Source organism: Pseudonaja textilis, chromosome Z (genome assembly GCF_049901715.1).
Source record: "Pseudonaja textilis isolate UNSWEBS1 chromosome Z, rPseTex1.2, whole genome shotgun sequence".
NCBI classification, from domain to species: domain Eukaryota; kingdom Metazoa; phylum Chordata; class Lepidosauria; order Squamata; family Elapidae; genus Pseudonaja; species Pseudonaja textilis.
This window is the reverse complement of record NC_142008.1, coordinates 121,428,629-121,445,421: the sequence shown is the minus strand read 5'-3', so window position 1 is coordinate 121,445,421 and position 16,793 is coordinate 121,428,629. Positions and strand designations below refer to the sequence as shown.

At 43.8% G+C, this 16,793-nt stretch overlaps 2 pseudogenes; both read right to left on the bottom strand.

The window, feature by feature from the left end:
- Positions 1-4,461: 4,461 nt before the first annotated feature.
- On the bottom strand, positions 4,462-5,391 carry LOC113451526 (olfactory receptor 10G6-like; annotated as a pseudogene).
- Positions 5,392-14,891: 9,500 nt separating this feature from the next.
- On the bottom strand, positions 14,892-15,819 carry LOC113451536 (olfactory receptor 10G6-like; annotated as a pseudogene).
- Between the last annotated feature and the right edge of the window lie 974 nt (positions 15,820-16,793).

The following is a 16,793-nucleotide window of genomic DNA, read 5'->3' as shown; positions in this document are numbered from 1 at the left end:
CATGCTGATGACTTGGTTTTTTTTATTTTGAAGATCTCTAGGAATAGTTTTTTAAAGCTTACTGGAAAAGATAGAGATTTATGGTGAGATGGCCGCTTGAAAATAAACAAAGATAAACAAAGATCTTGACAAAGAATATGTTATTAAAAAACAAAGAGATGAATTGGCAGGATTTATTGAAAATACAAGTTACGAATAAGGTTAAATATCTGGGATATATTTGACGTCAAGATGTACCACATTGAAAGAGAATAACTATGTTAAACTTAAACAACAGAGCAAAGCGCTTGATTTGAAAAACTGTCATTGATAGGTAGAATCTCAACAATCAAGATGAATATTTTACCCAGAATTTTATATTTATTCCAAACCATACCAATTAGGGTTTGCAAAGACTACTTTGAAGATTTAAATAAAATTAAAGCTGAAGTTTATATGGCAAGGTAAGAAAGCCAGAATAAAATTAAAATCTGTGCAAGATGCTAGAATTAGAGGAGGTTTTGGCCCCTGAACTGGGAGTTGTATTACCAAGCGCAAATTTAATGGGTAAGGATTGATAACATTAAAAAAAGACTACTAGATTGCTGGACACTAGAGGGGCATGATTTATTACTGGGATGGCATGCTTTTTGTGGTATAAGTGGAACCAAATCGCAGGGCTATCTTGTGGCTGGCATTACATATGGAGTTCTTATGGTTGAATTGGGAGAAAATTAAGAGGAAATGTTATTTGAAAAATCCCAGTCTGGTTATCAACTATTGAAGCCTTTTTCTTATCCTATAATATATGAGAAAGAACAAACAGTTAGATATGGGGAAATATTGGATGAAAAGAGTGAACTTAAAACAATGCAAAAAACTAGAAGAACAAGCAAGTATAAAGATGAATTCGGTTTTCATATGCGCAAATACATTCAAGGTATCTTGCTAGACTCTAAAGCGGAGGGATTTTTATGATAAAATTGACTGATTTAGACAGTGATCTTGACAGGTACTGATGAAAAAAATGATTAAAAATTATACACTTATTTGTTGGAAATTTTATTAGAGGAGGAACAAGTTAAAGAAACGATGATTGTTTGGGGAAGAATTTTGGATATGGGATTGATTTGGAGAAATGGGAAAATTGTGGTCTCAAAATTATAAATGATAATGTCAACAGCTTATAAAGAAAACTTGTATAAGATGTTTTACAGGTGGCATTTTCCTCGACAAGAATTGCAAGAATATTTAAGAATAAATCTGAAAATGTTGGAAATGTCATCAGATACCTGGCCTCATACTACCATATGTGGTGGACTTGTGAGGACGCTAGAAAAATATTGACTAAAATCCGCATATGGTTGGAAAAAATGATAAAGACACATATAGACTTGAAACCAGAGATTTTTTATTGGGAATCTTACCTGATATATATATAAAAAAATTTGAAGTATTTGATTGTAAATGTATTGACAGCGGCTAGGATTGTATTTGCTAAGAACTGGAAGAGTGAGAAAACTCCATCAGAAGAAGAAATTATTAAGAAAATATTGACTGTGCTGAAATGAGTAAATTGACATTTGAAATCAGAGAACAAGAAGATAAACAATTTTATGAAGTTTGGGATCTTTTTTATCAATGGTTAGATAATAAAACATAATGATAGAATATTTGATTTAGCATAAATTTTTTTTTTTTTTGATATTATCTTTATAAAACATTATCAAGGTTGATTTGGTATGATCTTATGATTTATTGTAAAATAAATTAAGCAAATTATAGTTATCTCGTTAAAATATGAATTAACAAAATTATAAATGATTTTTTTTTAGTGATGATATTAGGTTATATAATTATTGATTGATAATATGAGCTATTATGTAATATAATTATACTAGTGACTGGGAAATGGATGCACAAAAAAAAGTGGTAAACTAATCGATGCACGGTATGTAAACTTATGAAGAAGGATATTTTTATGTTTTTTGTGTTATGTTTATGTTAATGTTGTTATGTATGCTTGTTATTAAAAAAAAAAAACTGAACAGACTCTTCGCCACACACAGGTTACCAGATGTCCTGGTCTCTGACAATGGGACCCAATTTACTGCCTTAGCCTTTGAACAGTATTTAGCGGAACGGGGCATCTGACACGCACTCACATCACCGGCTCATCCTGCGGCAAATGGTAGGGCTGAACAAATGGTTCAGTTTACAAAGAAAACCCTGCAGAAAATGGATCAAGGCAACATCCATGACAAAGTCACTAGAATGCTGCTCCTACAACACATCACACCAAACAGCACGACCAACAAGAGCCCAGCTGAACTTCTGATGGCCAGGAAAATCAGATCGCCTCTAGATCATTTGTACCCTGCCTACACCCCAGAAAAGCCCCTGGGTTCCAGCAGCAAGCACCGTGTTTTCAAGGTAGGAGACCTTGTTTTCGCAAAAAAAATTTCTGGGGGTCCCCTTTGGATTCCTGCCCAGGTAACTCAAGTTACGGGTCCCCGCTCCTACCGTCTACTCACCACTGATGGCAGACCATGGAAATGCCATATTGACCAACTGCGCTCCAGAATAACCACATCTTCCAACCCTGACCCTAACTTTGACACTGGGGGGGGAGGGGAAGCAGTGAACTCTGAATTAGAACCAACACCTGTTTATTCTGAGCTAACACCGAGATCACCGCACCATGATTGGCAACACTCACCAGCTGCAGCTGAGACTGGACAGTCAAACGCTTCACCAAGAAGCAGCAACCAGGCAGGTTCAACGAGCCCCGGGAGCCATGGCAGTAACAGCGAGGCTGAGGACTCCATCACCCCGGGGGCACCAGAGGAGAGCCCTGACCATGACACCGGTTCACCGTTCCTGTTTGATCCAGCAAGCAGTCCATCTGAACCTGGGTTTGAACAGGGTCAAGCGGAACTGCGTAAGTCAGGCAAACAGGTGCGAAGACCTGCCTACCTGCGAGACTATATTACTCCACCCCTCCCACCCCTATATTACTCCAACCTAGAGGGGAGGGGTGTTCCGGACTAGCAGGCTCGTAGCCTGCAAATCTGATTGGCCCGCTGAAAGCCGATTGTGATTGGTCGCCATAGACTGATGCTATTGGCCAGTAAACGGGCTGCCGCGATTGGCCCTGCCAAGAGCGGCAAACTCAAATCACCTTCATTGGCTGCCTAGCCGCAGCCAGCCCTATAAAAGGGGCTGCTGCAGCTGGGGTTAGTTGCTCAGATCTGAAGTCACAAATAAAGAGCTTTAGTTACTATCTGAGTCTTGCCTCTGTTCTTGAACCGTCCTCCCAGATATAATAGTCACCTGGTATAAAACTTCTGGATTCAGGCAGTTTCTAAATCTTGAAAATAAATAAAAGTAGGTACATACTGTAGAGGATGAGAGAGAAAGAGATAGACAGACAGACCATCAATCAGTCAGACAGACAGAATCACACACACACACACACACAGAGTGACAAAGTGAGGGAGGGAGGGAGAGAGAGAGACGAAAGAGATGAGAGAGAGATGAAGGGAGGATAGAGGGAGAAAAATGATAGATGGTAGAGGAATGGGAGGGGAGGAGAGGGGATGGGGAGAGAGAGAGAGAAAGAGATGGAAGGAGGAGAAAAGGAGAAAAATGATAGAGAGATGGTAGAGGAATCGGATGGGGAGAGGTGGGGGGAAGGAGGCAGGCAGGCAGGCAGATAGGCAGGCCAAAAGGATCTACCTTGTATCTAGTACAAGTTCCATAATCTAGTTGCTTTTCATTTTACTCTTCAAGTTATCTCCACAATCCTGTAACTGTTTTATAAATTGTCATGTGTGAGAAGGGGAAGTTTTGGTGGAAATTTCCTTAGCACTGAAGACTGTTACCTATGACTTTCGTGACACTTTTGTAAGACAAGATTGTTTTTCACGTAGGCCCTTTCTCTTACACCTTCTGGGTCTGAAATATTTGTTGAAATATTACAGGTGGTTACAGGCCATCAATTGGTGTGAAGAGGCATTGTTTCATGTTTCTCCAGTTTAGTATAAAAAAGAAAAGTACCATAGTTATTAAAGTGTCCATTAGTACAAGTTCCATAATTTGGTTTAATCCACTGTCCTTGTTCATAAAATATATTGCATCATTTTAGGACAATAAAGTAGTTTTCAACATGCTCTATCCTATACATACATATATGTACCCCCACTAGCCTCTCCAGGTGTACATAATCAGGCTGTTACTCAACTTAGAAGATGTGTGCTCTGTAACCCCATCTGCTAAATTTTTCCTGATGTGTGTTGCATGAACCCAAAGATATTGCATGGAGTGATCAATGTACAATTCAAATGAATAACATGCATCTTACTGTTTGATCCTTACTCATCTTCTCTGTAGTTTAATAATAAATGGTTGTAGAAAAGAAGTACCCTACTGGGATCCTTTCCTGAAACTTCAGATATCTAATCTAGTTTGTTCTGTGTGCTGTTAGAATTTCTTAATCCTGTAACACAGACTAAGCATGAAATCTTTCATCTCCTTGTTCCTTAACGTATAAATGAGAGGATTAAGGAATGGAGTCCAGGTGGTATAGAAAAGAGCCATCACCCCACTGAGAAGATCCTGGGTCCCTGTTCTCAAATAATTAAAAGCTGGAGGCACATAGCAGATTATCACTACCATGAGGTGGAATGAACAAGTGGAGAATACCCTTTGTCGTCCTTCAGCTGAGGGGATTTTCAAAATGATGGTGACGATATACATGTATGACATTGCAATGAGGAAGACACAGATGATGGCTACTAAGCCAATATCAAGCAAGGTAAATATCTCCTGGAACCAGGTATCTGAACAAGCCAATTTCAACAGGGAAAGAATTTCGCAAACAATGAAGTTAACCTTATTCTTGGGTCCATAAGGCAGGCCATAGGAGAGTGAGGTAACCATGATGGAATGCACACAACCACCAAACTATGTGCCCAGGGACACATAGAGGAACATTCTCTGATTCATCAGGATGTTGTAATGAAGAGGCTTAAAGATGGCTAGGAAGTGATCATAGGCCATGGCAGTATAGAGGAAGGACTCTGAACAGCTCACAGAATGGTAGAAAAAGAGATGGGTCAGATAGCCTCCAAAAGAGATAACCCATCCCCCTTCCACAAACCCACCCATCACTTTTGGGACCACTATGGTGGATACTGAAATATCCATGACAGCTAAATGGCAGAGAAACCAGTACATTGGTTTCTACAAGTTGGATTTAGATGCTACAGTCAACAGGATCAGAATATTCCCCATTACAGAGAGTAAATAGACAAGTAGAAATAAGATGAATAAGGGGATATAAAGCTGTTGTGGATATGGAACACCCAAGAGGACAAATTCAGTCCAGTCTGTTTGGTTTTCACACCCCATTTGCACAATAGTCCTCTCTCGGAAATTCAGATTTTCATGGGTGAGGATTAGCAAGAATTGAGAAATTCTGAGATTTTCTTTCTGGAAATATATCAGGCCTCAAAGATTCTCTTTGTGAACTGTGATTCTAAACAAGATTCTCAAATTCTTCTAAAGCAGATAAGCATGTTCTCTTCACCCACAACACAAGAGGTTTTGGTTTTTGAATTATTCTATTTTTGTTGTTGTTGAAAATAGAAGCTTGGAGATAAGATTTCACATTTTGGTAACCTGCCCAAGATGCAAGATCCAGAGAAACTCAGAAGAAAAATCTTTATGTTGAAATATGGAATTTCTCCATTCTGCAGCCAAGACATTTTTTTCCCAATTATTCACCAAGGACCTGAATCTCCATCCAAAGCAGTCTTGAACTCTTAAACCATTTGTCTCCAAAAACACAGCGTCTTTATGTTTTGAAGCCATTTATACAAATTCTTCACATTTCTGACTTAATAAGGAAAAGATTTGCCTTAGAAACATGATACAACCTGGAGAAAATGGCTTGAAACAGATGCTATAAACAGTTCTGAACATGAGAAGACACACCTCATATAACTTCAAATGCACTCTAGTTTCTTCATTGGAGGCTTAGAATCTATCCATTTTTTTCTGTCATTCTATGTCATATCACCCTCTGGTCTTCCTTTCCCAAGATGTTCAGAACATTTTAAGAATGGATAATTTGAAAACAAATAAATTAGTCTTTTAGGTAGCTGCATCCTTCACTGTAGAATTTCCATTAGAAGGAAACTGGGGAACAGGTTTTAGCTGCAAAGCATTTTATCAGAATATGCTCCTCACCAATGCTATTTATTTCCTTAATTAACCACCTGTGTCTGCATAAGATAAGCATGGAAAAGACCTAAGTTTTAAAGAAATGTTTCCTCAAGAGAAGAGAGCATTTCCTGCTGGTCATAATTCTCTGAAGATCTTTAATTTACCAATTTAGAATATGATACCTTTTAATGATTACTTATTTCTATTGAACACTTTTCCCTTTGGGTATTTTTACTTTTACTATTCCATAGAGGGATTTCAGAAGTTTATCTCTTTTCTTTAACAGTTAATTCATGAATCACTTGCAGAAAATATTTTATGTTCTGGTCATGGGGGAAAAAAACCTTTTAGGCAACTGGTTTATAAAAATCAATCAATCAATTAGAATAGAACAGGAAGGGACCTCAGAGGTCTTTTAATCCAACCCCATGCTCAAGCAAGACACCCCATAACCATTTCAGACAAGTGGCTGTCTAGTCCAGGGGTCAGCAACCTATGGCTCCAGAGCCACATGTGGCTCTTTTAACTCTTTGCTATGTCTTCCTCCTTTCATCCCTCTGTCTTGTGCAGCACAATGAAAATTAGGGTGCTTCACAATGGGAGAGATGGGGTCCCCTCCTCCTTGTGGAACCCATTATGAGGCAGAGCCACAATATAACCCTGCCCCACTTGCTGCTGACAACAGCAGCAACAGCAGGCCAGTGTCTCAGGGCTGAGAGCAGGTTGTGTGTCCAGCACCAACAAAGATGGGAAAAAGCCCACTGTTATGTCCTTGGGGCTGACACCAGTTCCCCATCAGGTCCGCAATTCTTACGGGGGCGTTCTTAGTCCCCATTGGCTGGCTCCCTCGACGAGTCAGTCGGCTATAAAAGCCGGCTGCTAGGTTGAGCCAGCTGCTGTTTGCTGGTAGGTCTGCTGTTAGCTGCAGACGCATGACAGCCCTTTATTCCCATGAATAAAGTGTGTGTATGACTGAAGCTCTGGTGTGGCCTCCCTTCTTTCCGAACTTAACATTGGCGGCATTAAGGTGGGATCTGGCCAGCCAGCAGCTATATAAGAGCTGAAAATCACGACCTGAAGCGCTGAACCGTAGCATGACGTTGAGAGCTCGGTCAGCCAATTGAGAGGAAATCGAAGTGGAGCGTGTAGCGCTCAAGATCACAAACTAGCTACATGAGAGCGGGCACTGAGAGCCTCAGCCGCCCAACAATAAACTTGCCAGACATTGCATGTAGCGGCTCCAGCGCCGACGCTCACAACCGCTAAATACAGGCGCGAGATTTAAATCGCTGTCAGCGCGCAGCTGCAGCATCGCCTGCGCCCTTGTAAGGGCGCGAAATTTAAACGGGCGCCAGTTATAGCATCTGTTCCAGCCGCCAAGGGCTGCAGAGAGCGAGAAAACCCAGAGAGATTCCACGAGCTGAATCACAAGACCGAGTGCACTGCGAGCGCAGCTGCTACCTGTACAACCCAGAGAGAACTCAGAAGCTGAACACTCGTTAATAGCACTACAAACTGTAGCTGCTACCCTTCCCAGGGCCTATATTCCCAGTGAGACTTATTTTACCCACCAAAGCTGAACCAGTCATGAATGCGAATCCAGCGCCCAGCCATTCAAACCAGACGAAGATAAATGGGACTCTTATAAAAACCTTTTTAACCATTATATTGATGCTGTGGCCTGGCTGACGCTACAGACAACAAAAAGAAGTCTTTCTTCCTGAGCTACTGCGGGCCACCGATTCGACACGGCAACAGCACTGTTCGCCCCAAGAGAACTCAAGAATGTCCCATGGTCTGAGCTACTGGAGACCCTCTCCAATCATTATTCACCAAAACCGTCACAGATCGCGAGACGCTTCGCTTCACATGAGGAAGCAAGCGGAGGGAGAAACCATAAACCAATATATGGCAGCCCTCAGAACCGCAGCCCTGCACTGTGAATTTAAAGGCTACCTTGATGACATGCTCCTAGACCAACTTGTCTGCGGGGTCAAGGATGCAAGACTACAGAGGCGGTTGTTGGCAAGGAAGGACCTCAATCTAGCACAAGCCATCGAGGAAGCCCTGGCTGCAGAATTGGCAATACAATCAGCGGCTGAAATACAGGGAAGCACCCCAAAGGTAATCCAGTCACTGTACATTCTGAGGAGGCAGTGAACGAGGGAAGAGCCCATCGAGCAATCTGAAGTGCACCGTCTCAAACCATTCAAGCAGCCACAGGTAGGAACTAGACCGAGAGAAGGCAACGTACCTAGGCACACCCCGCTGTGCCTCTCCTGTGGGGGTCCCCATGCTAGAGCAACATGCAGGTTCAAAGTGCCACCTGCAACAACTGCAGCAGAAGAGGACACATCGCTTAGGGTGTGCCAGGCAGCGCATATGGCTCCACAAAAGCCACCATCTTACGCCCCTCGGGCCATCCAGGCAAGTAGAAAACTGTTTTACATGCTATCAAGCTAACCATCACCTTCTTAACACCCAATAAAATTAAACTCTCCATTCATTTAGAAGGTAAACCCTGCCTAATGGAGGTCGATACCGGTCAGCGCTCTCAATTATTTCATGGAACATGCTCAAGAAGATACGTCCCAGCCTGTCCAGGAAACAGCTGCAGAAGAGTCGCCTATCTTACGAGACTACTGGGGAAGAATATCCCAGTAATCGGAACAGGCAAGTTCCTAGTCAAATTCAGAACCTTTAAAGGCCACCTGCCATTAGTGGTAGTTGATGGTGCCCTTCCTAGTCTTTTGGGGTTGGATTGGTTCCCCTCTCTTGGCCTTAACTTAACGGGGTTCATGCTGTCTCGCCCTCTGACACTGACTCACTATTCTTCTGATTACGCTGACGTTTCAGCGATGAATTGGGGTGCTACAAGGGCACACCTATTTCTTTCTCAGTACTTTCAGGCAGTTCCCATCCGTTTTGAAACCGCGAGAGTGCCATTCGCTCTGCGCCCAAGCTGGATGCGGAACTAGACAAATTGTTAAAACAAGGGGTCATCGAACCCACGGATTTTGCTAAGTGGGAGACACCTATTGTCACACCCTCAAAAAGATGGTAGTATCAGGATGTGTTCAGATTACAAGACCACAATAAATCTCTATTTGCAGACTAGCGCATACCCAGTGCCAGTAATCCAGCATTTACTGCACACATTGAACCCGAAAAATATTCGCCAAATTGGATATGTCTCAGGCTTACCAACAGTTTCCTGTAGACAACCAAACGGCAGAATTGCAAACCATTGTTACCCATAGAGGGCCTTCCGTTGCAGCGCCTCTCCAATTTGGTGTGAGTGTCGCTCGGGCATATTCCAGTCATTAATGGAACGGATCCTACAGGGCCTCCTGGAGTGGTTCTGTACTTTGATGACATCTGGTTTCCGCCGGGACAGAACACAGCTTTTCCTCAGAGTTAGAGGTGTTGGACAGATTCAGACAGCATGGCCTCAAACTAAAAAAAAGAAAAATGCACCATAGCCACTAAGCAGGTGGACTTTCTGGGTACCGAATAGACGCCTCTGGCATCACACCGTAGAATCAAAGGTTAAAGCCATTCACGAAGCGCCACACTCAAGGCCCAAACCAGAACTCACAAGCCTTCCTAGGCCTGCTGAACTATGCATCATTTCTGCCGCACAAGGCATCAGTGGCAGAACCACTACATAGACTCTTAGATAAAAATGTTCCATGGCACTGGGGACCAAAGAGAATACGCTTTCAGGGCAGTCAAGTCACTCCTCACTTCAGATGCTGTACTGATCCAATTCAACCAGAACCCACTGCTAGTTTTGGCAGCAGATGCCTCGCCTTCGAATTGGGGCCGTATTAAGTCATAGACTACCCAACGGGTCCAAAGCCCCATTGCGTTCTTCTCTCTAGAACATTTTCAACGACAGAGAACGCAACTATAGCCAAATCGACAAAGAGGCCCTAGCTGCCGTAGCAGCTGTTAAAAAATTTCATGAATTTCTATTTGGACACAACTTCGAACTGACAGACCACAAACTGTTGTTGGGGCTTCTCTGGGAGAAAAGCAAACACCACAAGTCTTGTCTCCCGAATGACAAGATGGACTTTATTCCTGGCAGCATATTCATACAAGTTAGTACACCGTCCAGGAAAGAATCTCAGCCATGCAGACGCCTCAGCCGGTGCCCGCTACCAACGCCTGTGGAGGATCCGGCCCCAGTCCACACCATCTTTGACACCAGTGAGTTCAGAATCCCAATCACTCGAGAGACATTGCCTTCCAATCCAGGAAGGACAAACTGATCGCCCAGGTCCTGGACTGGGCACGGAGGGGTGGCCGGGCATAACCCGTCTAACGAATTTCACCCTTTAAAGTCCGCCAACAGGAACTTTCCAGTTTACAGGGTTGTCTGCTGTGGGGACCAGAGTTGTCATTCCAGAGTCACCACGCAGACCCGTCCTGAAGGCATTACACGAAGGACACCCGGCATTGTACGAATGAAGGCGTTGGCTGGGGACAGAGCTATGTATGGTGGCCGGGCATGGACGCATTTAAATTGCAAAATGGGTAGCTCCTGCCGTCCCTGTCAAGAATCCCGGCCAGCGCCCCCAGTAACCCCTCCCACCAAATGGGAAAATGCCAACGCACCATGGTCCCCGTCTACATGTTGACCTGGCCACAGCCCATTCCATGGCAAAACATTCCAATAGTAGTAGACTCATTTTCTAAATGGATCGATGTGGCACTCCTTCTCTCAACCACCACACGAGCAATCGCCCAAGCACTGACTCGTTTGTTCATCACACACGGTCTCCCAGACACCCTTCTGTCGGATAACGGTCCTCAATTTACATCCACAGACTTCAGCCGGTATGTCACCAACCTAGTCCGGCACATCTTAACGGCTCCCTTTCACCCCTCGAGCAATGGGTTGGCCGTAACGAGCAGTCAGAACAACCAAAGAGGCCTCGCCAGGTTCTCCCAAGATGACTGGCATTCCAGACTCTCGAGATTCCTTATAAGCCAACACTGCACCCCGATGCACGGTCACAACAAATCACCGCAGAGCTACTGATGGGCAGACGCTTAAGGACAATACTAGACAGGCTGCACCCATCACTATTGCCCAGATACACCCCTTGGGTCTAACAGTAGGGTCAGGAGTTTTGTCTTACAGGATCAAGTCTTCACCAGAAATTACGCTGGGGACCCATTTTGGGTACCTGGCAGGATCAGTGGCCATCACGGGCCCAGGTCATACCACGTCCAGTTAGAAGGACGGGCGATTTGGCGAAGGCACCTGGACCAGTTGAGGAGCCGGCAGAACGAGCACACCACCTCCCACCCAAAGACCACAGCAACGCCCAGGCACCGCATCCGGCACCTAGCTGGGACACTCAGAGTAACCTGCCTCCACCAACCGAACCGAGGGAGCAGACGGATGACCACGACTATCTCACAGAATCAACATCCATTCCCAGCAGCTCCCTACCGCACCGGAGACCCGAGCGACTCGACAACCCGGCCGGCAAATCATGCAGCAAGGTCGTGGGTGGCTGGACAGCTACCAAGGGACCAAATTCCCGCTGTCCCAAACCCTGTGCCACCCGCCTCCTACACCGAACTAAGACGATCAATGAGCGGCAACACAAACCGCCTTCATACCTTAAAGACTACTCATGTTCGTATCTGGGGGAAGGGTGTTATGTCCTGGGGCTGACACCAGTTCCCCATCAGGTCCGCACTCTACGGTGATGGGGCGTTTTAGTCCCCATTGGCTGGCTCCTTCGAGCAGTCAGCTATAAAAGCCGGCTGCTAGGTTGAGCTAGCTGCTGTTCGCTGGTAGGTCTGCTGTTAGCTGCAGACGCGACAGCCCCTTATTCCCATGAATAAAAGTGTGTGTTATGACTGAAGCTCTGGTGTGGCCTCCCTTCTTTCCGAACTTAACACCCACCATTTCCGGCTGCAGTCTGTTGGAGAGAGAGAGAGAGAGAGAGAGAGTCAGCTTGATTTGGCTCCATCTATTCCCCTCTTTCTGCCTTTGCCCAGTTTTACAAGGATTCAGTAGATGCTGCCTTGGTGACAGGCAGAGTCATCCCATACTTTGCTTGCCAAGTGTCTTTGGGGGCACATGGGGACTATATTTTCCAGCCACTTTGGACCCAGTTGCAGGATGCATATGAGTGCCTGTGTGAGTATGCTGCTGCTTGGGATGATGCTTCTCTGAAGTGTGTGCAGCGATTTAAGGCAGCAACCTCATGGCACTGTGATGTAACAGCCTGACAGTCACTCCTCTTATAAAACAAGGTTTATTTTGGTATCTTTCCAGAGACAGAGAGAACATGGCCGAATTTCCTATGTGCTTAATCCCTGAGGGTGTGGGTTGGGAAGTGGGGGTGGGGAATAGGGGAGAGAGAGCGGGGAGAGAGGGAGAGGGAGAGAGAAAGAGAAAGAGAGAGATAGAAAGGTGAACAACACACTCAAGGCCAAGTGTGGCAAAAAAATGGCTGGGAGGGGAGGGTTGAGGCAGGGTTGGGAAATAATTTAACATCTGGTTCCCTGCCCTAATAACTTGCTGGGTAGGCATGGCTGGGGTGGTGGTCACATGACTGTATGGGAGTGAGTGATGTTGAGTTGGCCATGCCCACCCAGTCACACCAGTTGTTAAATTATTGGCTCCTGGCCTTTTCTTTTCTGTGGGAAATGGGTCCAAATGACTTTTTGAGTGTTTTAAGGTTGCAGACCCCTTGGTCTAGTCTCTTCTTAAAAGCCTCCAATAATGAAGCACCCACAAGTTCTGGAGGCAACTTCGGTTCCACTGGTTAATTGTTCTCCCTGTTATGAAGTTTCTCCCTAATTAAGATAATGTGCAGTTGTTTGAGTTCCTAGAACCTGGTTATTGAATATGGGGAGGTTAAATGGTCAACTTGACCAACCACCTCTTCAGATGTGAAGCCTACTGTGCCTCTCCCTGCAGTTGCAAGAACTGGGCATGGCTAGTCTAGTGAAGAGAAGGACCAGGGGAGACATGATAGCAGTCTTCCAATATTTGAGGGGTTGCCACAGAGAGGAAGGGGTCAAGCTATTTTCCAAGGCACCTGAAGGCCAGACAAGGAATAATGGATGAAACTGAACAAGGAAAGATTCAACCTGGAAATAAGAAGAAATTTTCTGACATTAAGAACAATCAACCAATGGAATAGTTTGTTTTCAGAAATTGTGGGAGTTTCATCATTGTAGACATTGTAGACTGCCATATGTCAGAAATGATGTAGGGTCTGCTTGAGCAGGGCAGGAGTTTGGACTGGACCTTGGAAGTCTTCTAGTGAAAACCCTTGATAGGCAGGAAATGCTACCAGTGTTGGAGCATTTACAACTTCTGGAAGCAGGTTGTTCCACTATTGCATTGTTCTAACTGTCAGGAAATTTCTCCTTAGTTCTAAATTGCTTCGCAGCTTGATTAGTTTCCACCCATTGTTTCTTGTCCTGCCCTCAGCTGCTTTGTGGCAGCCCAGGAGATATTGGAACACTGCTATTCATCTTCTTTTTATCAGACTAGACATATCCAGTTCCAGCAACCGTTCTTCATATGTTTTAGCCTCCAGTCCCCAGATTATCATGGTTGCTCTTCTCCACACTTTCTAGAGTTTCAACATATCTTTTAGATTATGGTGACCAAAACTGGATGTAGTATTCCAACCATGGCCTTACCAAGGCATTATAAAGTGGTATTAACACTTCATGTGATCTTGATTCTATCCCTCTGTTCATGCAGTTTTTCATTATTTATTTTATTGCTCTATTATCTTATTTATGTTCAGACTCCCCATGCCCAGATCATGGACCAGCACCAGGCTGTGACATGTCACAAACTGGGCTACAGAAACAAGTAAAGTCCCATCTCTAGGATGTGCCAGCATGCAAAACCACACTCCCTCCAATCTGTGGAAAAATCTCCTCCATAGACCAGTCCCTGGTGCCCAAAAGGTTGGAGGCCACTGTCCTACATTAGCCCAATGGTGAGACAGTTAGCAAATAAAATTTATTTAACCTATAAATTAATAAATTAAATAGGAGTTATCACTATATTTATTAATTCATTATTTTTTTAAAAAAAAAATGCTTGATAAACTTTTGTTTTCTAGTTCAGGTGTACAATAGCAACTAACTACAATAATCTCCAAACATCTGAATAAAAATATTTAAATTTGAGAATGAGAGTTTATTAGGAATTTAGTTTTAATGGAGAAATAGTAATTCATGTAAAAAGAAAAACACCATTGGAAATGATATTCATAATATTTTTAGTATTATAAGCCACGGTGGTGCAGTGGTTAGAGTGCTGGCTGCAATTTGGCAGTTCAGATCTCACCACGCTCCAGGTTGAATCAGCCTTCTGTCCTTCTGAGGTGAGTTAAATAAGGAACCAGATTGTTGGGGGCAATAGGCTGACTCTGTAAAACTGCTTACAGAGGGGTGAAAAACACTGTAAAGTGATATATAAATCTAAGTGCTATTGCTATTAGAACAGCAAACTTTCTCTGGACAGAGAATAAACCCCAGATCTGTGATTGACACAACCTGTGAGGAGGACACACCAAAGGAATTGAGTACTACCACAGGTCTAGGAGATTGCATTCAATTTTCTCTAGTCAGGTGACTTTTTATAATAGAAAACTAAGTAAAAATGCTTTGTTAATCTGTCGCTGCTACTCTGAATTTTTATGCCACAATTTCACCAGGGCTGTCTTCATCTCCTTGTTCCTAAGTGTGCATATCAGTAGGTTCAACAAAGGGGTTACCGTGGTGTAGAACACAATCACCACACCATCCATACAGCCCCGAGAAGCTGGTCTAAGATAATGTTATATGACAGGCAGGTAATAGATGCCCACCACAATAAGATGGGCAGTACAAGTTGAGAAAGCTTTGTTCCATCCTTCACTACTATTAATCTTCAAAATAGCCAGGATGATGTAGATGTAGGATGCTAAGATAAGGAGAATGAAGGTTATTGCCACAAGGCCAATGTCAATGAAACTCATCAACTCATTGAGTTTTGTATCAACACAAGCCAGCTTCAGCATAGCAGGAATATCACAGAAGACATAGTCAATATAATATTTCTGTCTGTAAGGCAAATGGAAGGTAAGAAAAGTCTGAAATGTGGAATTGAGGCTGCCTCCAATTACAATACCCAAACAAAGGAGGAGACATACCTACCAATTCATGATATTGCCATAGTGGATTGGTTTGCAAATGGCCAAGAAGTGGTCATAAACCATCAAGGTGTAGAGAAGACTTTCTGCACATCCCAGGAAATGAAAAAAAATCTAGTTGAGTGACACATCCTTTAAAAGAAATGACTTTTCCTCCAGGAATGAATCCTGCAATGACTTTGGGGACCACCACAGAGGAGAAAGCCATGTCTAAGATGGAGAGATGACAGAGGAACCAATACATGGGCTTATGCAACTGAAGGTCAGAGATGACCACCCCGATGATAAGGGAATTTCGAAAAAGAGTCAGGATAAACATGATTGAGAAGAAGATAATCAAGGACAACTTGAGCCTTTGTGGATATGAAAATCCAGAGAGCATAAACTCATGTGGAGCTGTTTGATTTGGGCACTCCATGTAGTATCTTTTCTTTAAATCAACCAACCCATGGAGCAGTTGAGATAGTTTATGATAAAAAGAGATGTTTGAAGTCTCAAAGTTTGAGGCACTGGTTCATGATGTTCCTGAAAAAAAAAAAGCATTTAGCTAAGAAAAAGAGGATTCTTTATAATATTTACATTCCATGTGTGAGGTATGAATCCAACCCAAAATAATAAGTATACATATTTTCCCTGGGCTTGGTTCTTTTAGAAAGAAATCATTTAGAAAGAATAACAGCATTAGAAGGAAAACTGGAAATCCTCTAGTCAAATACCCTGCTCAAGTATATAACATTACCACATACAATTTCAAGCATATACCATATACCATTTCAGAAATATGGTTGTCCTTCAGTTTTGAAGCACCCACAATCTCTGGAGGCAATCTGGTTCCACTGATCAGAAAGTTTCTCCTTAATTATAGGTTGCTTCTCTTCTTGATTAGTTTCCATCCATTGTTTCTTGTCTTGTCTTCTTGTGTTTTGGAAAATAGGTTGACCGCCTCATTTATGAGGGGCAGCAAACGCCCCCGCAGCTTGAACAGACCTGGGTGGGAACTTTGGCAAGTTCCAGGGACATAACACCCCTTCCCCCCAGATGCGAACACACATAGTCGCAGCTCCATCAGATGGTTCAGGTGGGGAACCCATCGGGCAGTCTCGGTCTACTGCCTGCTCCCTATGCTCGGGTGATGGTGGCGAAGAGCCTCTGGAATGGTCTCCGATGAGAGTTTGGTGTGGCACCTGGGGACTGACCTGTGCCCACGACCCAGCACTGGCGGGGGTACCCTGGCGCTTCCTTAGCTGGTCCAGGTGCCTTCTCCAGATGCGGCCGTCTTCCAGCTGGACTCGGTACGACCTGGGACTGGTGATGGCTACAATCTCCCCTGGAATCCATAGTGGGTCACCGGCGTAGTTCCTCGCAAAGACATGTTCCTGCAAGACAAAATCT